Source organism: Heterocephalus glaber, unplaced genomic scaffold, assembly GCF_053883595.1.
Source record: "Heterocephalus glaber isolate CG9 unplaced genomic scaffold, H.glaber_assembly_v1.0 deba00001831, whole genome shotgun sequence".
Classification (NCBI taxonomy): Eukaryota; Metazoa; Chordata; class Mammalia; order Rodentia; family Bathyergidae; genus Heterocephalus; species Heterocephalus glaber.
This window is the reverse complement of record NW_028258491.1, coordinates 1,490,449-1,501,937: the sequence shown is the minus strand read 5'-3', so window position 1 is coordinate 1,501,937 and position 11,489 is coordinate 1,490,449. Positions and strand designations below refer to the sequence as shown.

Genomic DNA, 11,489 nt, shown 5'->3' with positions numbered 1-11,489 from the left:
TTAAACATTAGTTAGCAGTTTCCTCAACTCCATCATGACATTTTTATTCCTCAGCATGTAGATCACAGGGTTGAACATCAGGGTGAGAATAGTGTAGAAAAGAGAAAGAAGTTTATCCGTGCTGGAGAACTGTTTGGGTTTGGGTCGGAAATAGGTAATGATTCCAGATTCAAAGAACAAAACTACAACTATGACATGAGAGGAGCGGGTGGAGAAGGCTTTGAATCGCCCTGTGGCTGAGGGCTACTTCATGATGGTGGGGATGATTCTGCTGTAGGAACTGAGTGTGAACAGAAAAGGGACCATGATAAACACCACAGCAACTGAAAAGAGCAACATCTCATTTATGAAAGTTTCTCTGCACGCCAGCTTGAGTAAGGGTGGAATGAAACAGAAGAAGCGATTGATTTGCTTGGATCCACACAATAGCAGCAGGCAGCCACCAGCTTCCTACAGAGCTTGGCGTTCTTGATGTGGTTGTACTGCAGAGGGTGGCAGATGGCCACATCGTGGTTATAGGCCATCGCAGTCAGCAGGAGGCACTCAGTTCCTCCATACACAAGGGAAAAATACATCTGTGTAGCACAGGCAAACAAAGAAATATTTCCTTTCAGTGTCCAAAGGTTGGTTAGCATTCTAGGCAGGGTGTCAGACACATAGCAGATTTCCAAGAAAGAAAAAATTCTGAGAAAAAAATACATAGGAGTGTGGAGGGCTGGGTCCACCTTTGTTATAAGAATGATGATCCCATTTCCTGAAAGGATGATCACATAGATTAAAAAAATCACAAAAAGAAACTTTTGTTTACTGGGAATATTAAAAACTCCCCCAAAACAAACTCTATCATTGAAATGGGATTTACTTCTTGTGGCATTCTTTAGCTTTCCACCTGTCAAAATAGAAAGATATGTCGCTTATATTCTTGGACCAATTATCAAATTCTCCTGAACTCAGTGATGCTTGGACAATTAGAATATTGGTTTTCTAAACTACATTTAAATTCCAGTTTTTTATAGCAGAGATTCAAAACGCACAACTGAGGCATACCGAAGAATGTCTGCAAATTCTAAAAATATAACTTTCATATCTGCTGTAAGGTTTAATTTGAATGATAGTTATATGACAAATTATACCATTTCCTTTTTTATGTTTGAACATGGAACCAAGCTGCTCTTTTCTACTCATAGTGATAGAATTTTTAGGCAGAATCATTTACATCATATTTTCCCAACAGTACGTTCACTTTCAAATATATAGGTGTCATTTTGGTAACGATTTACTATTCCACAAGGCCTTTTATAAGCATCATTCACAAGCAAGAACACTGTAACACAACTATAGCTCTACCATGCCCACTTGGGCATTGAGTTGAAATTGCATTTCCCTTTCATTTATGCACAAGTAAAACTCAAGCAATGTTGTGATCATGCATTCCACTCCCAACACTTTTTAAAAAATTCTTTTATAGGTACATTTTAGGTGTACAATACAATTACAATTCTCATTGGGAACTTGTACCTTTACATAATGTACCTTGGTTCTTATTTTTTCCCTATTCCTTGCACTCCCTTCTTGCCACCACCCTTCCCTATTTACAAAGACTTTGCTTCATTTTTTCCATTTCTCATAATTTTTCCTTTCCATTCTTTCCTTTCCCCTACCCCTCCCACTTCCGCTACCCATTTGGATATTTTCTTCCAATTTTGCATTATCACTTTTGATTTTAATCATTGGTACATTTTAGGTATACAATATAATGACATTCATCATTGGAAATTTGCACCTTTACATAGTCTCTTTTGGTTCTTATTTTTACCCCTTCCCCTGCCCTTCCTTCAACCACTCCATCCCTCCCTATTTACAAAGACTTTGTTTCCATTTTTTCGTTTGTTCATATTATTTCCATTCCCTTCTTTCCTTTCCCCTAATGCTCCCACTCCCCTTTCCCCTTTGCCTCTTTTCTTCCTATTTCACATTACCTATTACACCTTTTAGTTCATATTGACACTTTCAGTTTCTCACACTAGAGAAACTATTTGATATTTACACATGCATATCCTATTTATTTCACTTAATAATATCACCTAAATGTGCATCCATTTAGCTATAAATGTCTCTAATTTCTCATTTTTGATGGCTGAGTAGTACTCCATTTTATTTTTTAAAAATTTCTTTATCCAATCTCCAGTTGATAGGCATTTGGGCTGTTTCCAAGTTTTAGCTATTACAGATTGTGCTGCTACGAACATGGGTGCACATATAATACTGTGGTTTGATTCTTTTAATTCTTTGAGGAAGATACCCAGCAGGGGAATAGTGGGGTCAAATGGGACTTCCAGTCCTAGTTCTTTGAGGTATCTCCATACTTATATCCACAGTAGTTGCACCAGTCTACACTCCCACCAGCAGTGGAGCAGGGTTCCTCTTTCCCCACAGCCCCGCCAGCATTTGTTATTGATTGATTTCATGATAGCAGCCATTCTTTCTGGAGTGAGGTGGAATCTCAGCATTGTTTTCATTTGCACCTCTCAAATGACCAGTGATGTTGAACATTTTTTCATGTAGTTATTTGCTATTTCTACTTCTTTGTCTGAGAAATATCTGTTCATTTCAGATGCCCATTTTTGGATTGGGACTTTAAATTTGGGAGGTCTGACCTTTTTAAGTTCTTTATAAATTCAAGATACTAGGACTTTGAGGAAAAGCAGGTGAAGATTTTTTCCCACATTTTGGGTTGTCTCTTCACACTGATGGTGAGTTCTCTTGCTGTGCAGAGCTTTTTAATAAGAAGAGATCCCAATTGTTGACTGCTGGTGCTAGTTCACAGGCAGCTGAGGTTTTGTTCATAAAATCATTTCCTACACCAATGTCTTCAAGAGTTCTACACAACCTCTGTTCCAGCTGGTTCAGTGTTTCTATTTTAATGTTTATATCTTTTAATCCATTTCAATTTCAGTTTAGTGCATGGTGAGAGATATAGGTCCAGTTTTAGTCTTTGGTAAGTTGAAACCCAATTTTTCCAGCACCATTTATTAAAGAGGCTATCTTTCCTCCAGTGAGGGTATTTGGCTCCTTTATCAAAGATGAAATGGCTGAGTGTGTCTGGAGCTGTTTTGAAATCTTCTAATCTGTTCCACTGGTCCTCAAGCCTGTTTCTTTGCCAGTACCATTATGTTTTTATCATGGTAGCTTTGTAGTATAGTTTCAAGTTGGGGATTGTGATACCCCCTGCCATGTCTCTGTTACCTAGAATTGCTTTTGCTATTCTGGGTCTCTTCTTGTTCCAAATTAATTTTTGGATTGTTTTCTCAAGCTCCATGAAGTATGCTGCTGGGATTTCAATTGAGATTGAATTGAATCTATATAGCAGTTTATAAGTATGGCCATTTTCACTATATTGATCCTTCCTACCAAGAAGCAGGGGATGTCTTTCCATTTTCTGATATCATCTTCAATCTCTCTTTTCAGAGTGCTATAGTTTTCAGAGAAGAGGTCTTTTATTTCTTTCATTAGGTTGATTCTTAGTTATTTCAGTTTTTTGGATGCTACTGTGAAAGGAATTTTTTGTCCTATTTCTCTCAGCGAGTCTGTGGTTCGTGTAGAGGAAAGCTATTGAGTTTTGTGTGTTGACCTTGTATCCAGCTACGTACTGAATTTGGTGATTAAGTCTAGAAAACTTTTGATGGAGTTCTCAGGGTCTTCTATATAGAGTATCATGTCATCTGCAAATAATGACAATTTGATTTCTTCATTTCCTATCTTTATTCCTTTTATTTCTTTTTCTTGTCCAACTGCCATGGCTAATGTTTCCAAAACTATATTGAACAATAGTGGTGATAGTGGACATCCTTATCTTGTTCCTGATTTTAGTATTCAGAATTTCAATTTTTGACCATTTAGTATGATATTGGCTGTTGGTTTTTCATGGATGGCTTTTATCAAATTGAGGTAGAGACCATCTATTCCAATTTTTTTAGGGTTTTTATCAAATATCCATGTTAGATTTTTTCAAATGATTTTTTTTCTGCATCTATGGAGATGATCATATGGTTTTTGATTTTGGCTCTATTGATATAGTGTATTACATTGATTTATTCAGGTATATTGTACCATCCCTGCATCCCTGGGAGGAATCCCACTTGTTCAGGGTGTATGAACTTCTTGATGATCTTCTGCATTCTATTTGCCAGTATCTTATTAAGTATTTTTGCAGCTATGTTCATTAGTGAGATTGGCCTATAGTTCTCTTTTTCGGTTGAGCCTTTCTCTGCTTTGGGGATCAAGGTGATGCTTGCTTCCAGGAATGAATTCGGGAGTGTTACTTCTGTTTCAATTTCACTGAAGAGTTTAAACAGTAGCGGCCATACATCCTCTCTAAATGTCTTGTAGATTTCAGCAGTGAAGCCATCAGAACCTGGGCTTTTCTTAGTTGGTAAGTTTTTAGTTATGTTTTCAATTTCATTGGTTGATATTGGGTTGTTTAGAACTTTTAGGTCTTCTTTGTTCAACTTTGGTAATTCATATGTATCTAGGAATCTGTCCATTTCTTCTGTTTTCATCTTATTGGCATATAGGTTTTGGAGGTGGATATTGCTGATCCTTGGGATTTCTGCTGGGTCTGTTATAATTTCACCCTTTTCATTTCTAATTGCATAGATTTGGGCCTTTTCTTTCCTTTTTCTGATAAGGTTGGCTAAGGTTTGTCAATTTTGTTTATTCATTCAAAGAATCAACCTGACTTCATTAATTTTTTGTATCATATTCTTAGGCTCCACTGAATTAATTTCTACTCTGATCTTGGTAATTTCCTCCTTTTTACGACCTTTGGGTTTGTCCTGCTCTTCTTTTTCTAGAAGCTTGAGGTTCAGCCTCAGGTTGTTTAATTGGGCTTACTCTGTTTTCCAAATATGTGCATTCACTGCTATAAATTTCCATTGTAAGACTGTTTTCATTGTACCCCATAGATTCCAATATGTTGTATTACATTGTCATTTAATTGAAGGAACTCTCTGATTTCTTCTTTAATTTCCTATGTGACCCATTGATTATTCAGAAATGTGTTGTTCAATTTCCATGTGTTTATGACATTTTTGTGGTTTCTTTTGCTATGGATCTCCAATTTCATCTCACTATGGTCTGATAATATACAGGGTTATAACTTCAGTTCTTTTACATTTGCTTAAACATGTTCTATGTGTATGTGTTCTATTTTTGAGAATGACTCATGTGCACCTGAAAAGAACATGTATTCTGATTTTGTGGGGTGGAACACTCTGTACACATCTGTTAAGTTCATTTGTTCAAGAGTTCAATTGAGTTCTAGTATTTAATTACTTATTTTTTGTCTAGTAGATCTATCTATTTGTGACAGTGGAGTATTGAGTTCCCCTACTACAATTATATTTGTGCATATATGACTTTTCATATCTGTTACCATTTGTTTTATATAGTTGGGTGCACTAGTGTTTGGTGGATAGATACTTGTCATCTCTTACTGTTGGATTGTTCCCTTTACAAGGATGTAGTGTCCTTCTTTCTCTCTCTTAATCAGTGTTGGTTTGAAATCTACTTGATTTGCAAAGTGAATAGCTACTCCTGCTTCTTTTCAGGCTCCCATTGCATGGAGTATTGTTTTCCACCCTTTAACTTTCAGTCTATGAGTTTCCTTTTGAATAAAGTGTGTTTCTTGTATGCATCATAGTGTTGGATTTTGCTTCTTGACCCATCATGCCAGTCTGTTTCTTTTGATTGGTGAAATGAGACCATTAACATTGATGGTTATAACTGATAGATTTTGAGTTATTGTCATGACCTTTTTCTGGATTCTCCCCCTGTAAATTTAATTTCTTGTCATGCCAGATGGGTTCATTCTGCTTTGCTTCCTGGGGTTGTGATCCTCAATGTCTGTTCCTAGGATATTGTGTAAAATTCTTTGGAGTGCTGGTTTGGTAGTCATGAAGTTCCTAAGGTGCTCTTTGTCATGAAAGTATCTTATTTCTCCATCAATTTTGGAAGACAGTTTTGAAGGGTACATGAATCTGGGTTGGAGGCTGTTTTCCTTTAGGGCTTGGAGTACATCATTTCAAGCTCTTCTTGCCTTGAGGGTTTGCATTGAGAAGTCTGCTGTGATTCTTACGGGTTTCGGTTTGTATGTGATTTGTTTCTTTTCTCTAACTGCTTGTAGAACTTTGTTTTTCTGTTGCATTTCTGGAATCTTAACAATTATATGCCTATGTGTAGATTTTTTTTATCAAGGACATTTGGACTCCTGTATGCCCACTTACCTGTATGTTGTTTTCCCCTGCTTGGGAAATTTTGTGCCATCACTTCTGTGAAAATTTTTTTTAAGTCATCTGCACTCTCTCTCTGTTTCTTCATTGACTCCAATCAGTCATATGTTATTCTTCTTTGCATCGTCTAGCATCTTCTGGATTGATTTCTCATGGTCCCTTACAAGTTTGAAGCAATGTTGCTTTTCCTGGTCACTAATTGCAATCTTATCTTGTATATATGAAATTCTGTTCTCACATTGGCTCATTCTGCTGTGTAGACTTTCAATGGAGTTTTTGATTGCCTGGAAATCTGTTCGCATCTGTTTTATGGATTCCATTTGTTTCCTGTGTTTGGATTCCATCATGTTCCTCAGCTCCTCTCTATATTTATTAATCAAGTCTTGTACTACAAGCACAATCTCTGCTGTTATCTGAGAAATTATTTCTGATTTCATTTTTTCAGATCCTTTTCTTGCCCGTTCAGGGTGTCCAGGTGGTTGAGTATCAAAGTGTTCTATCTCGTTTGACTTTCGAGTTCCTCTAGGTAATCTGGACGTTTGGTTTTGATATGTGGTTATGTGTCTTCTCATTTCAATGGGGGCGCGGTGGGTGCTATTGGCACCCACAGGGCTCACCTCCTCTGGGCTGGTGGTGGTGCAACAGCCTGTTGACACTTTTAGTTAGCACCTTCTGTCAAGAAGTGGATATTTAATAGTTTTTTCCTTACCTATCAGCTGGACAATAAAAACCACATGTCAAAAGTTTGGCACTGGTTTACCTGATTTCATCAACTTTGCTTTTTCGATTATGCCCATGGGTTGTGCCATTTGCCATTGTCAGTTATTCTGTTTGTAGCAATTGGGTGCATCTTTGGTGGAGCCTTTCTACATTCCTGGGCTCACAGCACTGAGCAGAGGCCCTGGGAGGCTGGGAGAGGGCAGATGTGGAGGGCAGCTCTCTGTCTGGCCAGGCTTTGTCTCTCTGCCCAATCTTTCATGCTCCTGGAGTCTTCTTCCTTTCCTCCACCTGGCTTCCTTGATGCTCCACATGTGCCTGCAGGTTCATAGTAATGTCCACTGGCTGACAAGCCCTGCAGGCACAGAGTCACCCATGGCTCACGCTGTCAAGCGCACAGAGCAAGCGGGACCAGGGCAGGAGGGTTGCAGCAACCCATCCAAGCAGACTGCTCAAGTCACTTCTGAGACATAAAAACCTATTTGGAAAAGTAAAACTTAACCCTGATCTCATTCTGCCGCTTTGAGGAAACAGAAACTCAACTCTGAAAAACAGAACTGAGCTCAACCCTGCTTCATTTCCTCCCCTGGGTCACCCTTAGACAGGTCTCAGATCCGGTAAACTCAAAGCCCCTCATTCAGAACTCCAGCATCCCAGGCCCTGGGTGGCTCCTGGATGTAGGTCTGGGACCCTGCATACCTGTCTGGCCAAGCCCACAGGAGAGGGAGGAGAGGCCTCTGACACTCTGTCCTGAGCATCAAGAGGGGAAAAGAGGGGACCCCTTTCCTCTTCATGGAGGAATAAGACTGGGTCTGACACAGATGGAAATGCTCAGAGCAAAATTATCCTGGGAGATGGAAACAGTCTGAGCAGCCTGGCCTCTCTCTTCCCCCTGACAACTGGGTGCTTATGTATGGGAAGGAAGCTCTGGATAGTGGAAATCCAGCCCTGATGTAGGTTCCAGGAAAGGCTTTGGGACTGTCCCCTGGTCCCTCAGGAGAGTCCCTTGCTGTGATGTCCTGAGACATCATGCAGGCTCTGGAGGGGAGCTGGCCAGAAAGGGGACTCAGAGCCTAGACAATGCAGGGCACAGCACTCTAGAGAGCACAGGGTCCAAGATGCCCAGACACTCACACTGTGGGACAGGGGTGTTTCCAAGCCTCTTTCAGGGATTTTTCCAGAATGGGATCCCTTTGACTCTGAGGTAAAGCCTGTATTTCCAGAGCCAAAGATAGAACATAGGAACATGCTTTCAGGTATGAAATGAACTTCAAATGGTCTGCAGAGAACACTGGAGTCACGGGCTTTCTGACCTTTGAAATTAGGTAATCCCTTAAACCATAATGAAGGTGCCAGTAGAACAATGAAAATAGAAGTTTACTTTTAAAAATTGTCTTAGAATGATTTCTTTGGAATCAAGTGTGTGCAATTAAGAAGTGCTGCCATTCAGCTCCTGCTGTGATTTGTAGGGCCAAGTGAAAGTAAGTCTACTGTAGACAGCTAGGTTAGGTGGAAATAGTTTAGGCAGTCAGATAGGACTAGGCCCTCCAGGGAGTCAGTGCAGAGGCTGAGAATGGATTGTAACTGTGGATGGAGGTGCATCTGTTGGAGGCCAGGCCTCAAGATAAAACAGAATTACCAGGCCTACGTTCCTCCTGAGGGATAAGCAATAAATTGAAGATTAGACTGTAATTGGAATCACCTGGTCCAATAAAGTCCAGATAGACATCAGTCACCCAGGTGGGTGACCAGGACCTCTGGATCCATCCCATCCTGAAAAGATCCTTGTTCTTTCTATGCACACTTGCTACCTGACCTGCTTCCCCACTGGATCAATGTTACCTAAACAGCTAAATTTTTCCTGCTCTTATCTTTCATTGTTCCTTAGAATTCAGTCTTTAGAAAAGATGAGCTCATGGTATCTGACATCTAGCAGCCTGAGAGTTACATTTATTTACCCTATATTAAATTTATTTAAAATCACTAAAACCTGGGCGACACACCAGGAAATTTGTGAGCATGTTTTAAATCGTGCTTGGAAGCCAACCAAGAATGGAGAAACTGATTCAGGAGATCATTGACATATCCAGTACAACATCAGCTGAGAACACAGTGGCTGACCAGGAAGTTCTTTGTGTGCCTCCAGCTCCCACTCTGAAGTGCTGCTGTCCCACACACTGTCTTCTTATCAGTCCCTCTTCCTACACAGAGGTGGATAATTGTAAAGCTTTCCCACACTACTTTTATAAAGCCTTGCTGTCTTCACTCTGAGCTGTCGCCATTTCTGAATTTTGTAGAACAATTTTGGTCTGCAGCAAAATTTAATTTTTCTCACTGCTTTCCTTCCACCTGAACTGCATTTTCAATGGAGACCCTGTGGTGAATGTTGCAATATGAAATTTAGAATAACCTTCTCACATTAGAAATCCTAGCAGAGCTACCCTTAGTAAAAATGAGATCGAGTCTGCTGTAACTCAGCTATATTGAGGCAAATCAAGTGTTTTCCCTTACAAAAGTTCCCAGGTCCATGCAGTTGAGGTCTCTTTTAAGATTTTTCTGAAGTAACTTATTTAATGATAACTTTAATAAAGGTCACTTAACAGTGTAACATTTGGGCAGAGGATTTAGCTCAGTGGTTCTGCCACCTGCCTCACTAGCACAAGGTTACTGAGTTCGATCCCCAGTACCAAAAAAAAAAGTAAGTTTGGAGGACTCTAGAAGTGTAACTTAAAACAGTCATTTTGGGAATGATTTACTATATCACTTAATATTGTGTGTTAAATTACTATGCTGTGTGCTACTTTAGTGTTTTGGGAAAGTGGAAACAAAATCTGTCCTTTATGATACTAAATATATCTTATTTTAATGTATTAACATAAAAAAATCTCAATTTGAATTACTATATCTAAGAAAAGTATGTGTAAAAGTCAAACTTTTATTATAATACATAATTACTAGACAGTTCCAAAAAAGACCAAAAACAGAACATATCTATTTTTGGTAGAGAATATATGAGCATGTTTCATAGTATGTAATTTATTTCCAAATAGGAAAACATTTATTGGTACATTTTAGTTATACATAATGATAACACTCATCATAGGGAATTTGTACCTGTACAAGATACATCCCACTCCTTCATTCAATAAACTTCTGTCTGATTATTAAGATGTGAGGTTATGTCAGAGTTATAGTTATGCACATCAAGTATTTACTGTAATAATTTCTGTCTTATTTCTGAAATTACCTTCCGAAATTTAATGTTGTTAATGCCCATGTGATAGTTTGCCCATAACTTATTTTATGGATGAAAAAGAAAGTGTTAAAATGCTTGCATATTTTTTTTCTATTTCATATATACCCGAGATTTCAACTCAGGAGTCATATTTCCTGCCTAGACCTGGGTTGTAATTATAATCCCACCTTTTTTTATTTGTTGCCTAGCACAATTATTTGAATTTTCAGTTTATTGTAAAGAATTTTTATGCAAGTTGATGAGTTCTAAAGAGCATATTTATCATTTATTTGCTTTTAGTTTACTATATGGGATTGACACACTAGTGATCGTTCCCATTTGATGAAGAGTCTTCCAAATTGAGCCCTATAAGCCCACAGTCACTGCTGAGTATGTTTATACAGTGCTGACACTCGTCCTTTTGTCTTTACACTAAATATCACCTCCATCTTTACTATATTTGACAATGACTCTTGAAAATATGTTTTGGGGTTTAAGGCAAGCACTGTAAGAAATGCTGTCACCTACTATAAGCAGTATGTTCAAACATGATGAAAAATATCCTAATATAACTGACCATGTCACATTATAAAATGCACAAAGATACTTATTGACATAAAACAAATAAAATGTGTTGAGTACTAATTTATTACAGAAAAAGATGACAGACCCTTGCTTATGTGCTATCATTTTTTCTTTATGTGTAATAAATTGTCAATATTTCTCATGAAGTATTGTCTTAAAGTTTTAGCACCTCATTTTTTAAAAATTTAAATAGCTAATTTCAATGTAAACTTATTTTGAAAATATAAATAGTATTTAAGAAAAGTCTTTTGAGCATAAAATATATTTCCTTAGGACAAAAATTTAAGAACACACCAAAGAGCAGGGTGCTTTTTAGAAGAGCACAAACTATGAATAAGTACTGAATGTTAGAGAGAAAAAGAAGTCTGACTTTGCATTTTCTGTAAATGCATGTTTGCAGCTGCCACAGTGGTGTCTGTGTGACCCCAGCACTTGGGGACCCATAGGATTGGTGCAAGTTCAAGGCCAATGTGAGCTATAGAGTGGGTCAAGACCAGTCTGGAAAAATCCGAGATTTCATCTCAAAAAACTTAGTAAAAGTCAATTAAAAAATTAAACTCATGTTTGTGTATGACCTGCTGCCAGGGTGTTATTAGGATACATTTAAAAATAGATGCAACATTTTTTATAAAAACATGAACAACTACAATATGCTGGAACAA

At 38.2% G+C, this 11,489-nt stretch overlaps 1 pseudogene; it reads right to left on the bottom strand.

Moving 5' to 3' along the window:
- Positions 1-7,106, bottom strand: LOC147820634 (olfactory receptor 10AG1-like; annotated as a pseudogene).
- Between the last annotated feature and the right edge of the window lie 4,383 nt (positions 7,107-11,489).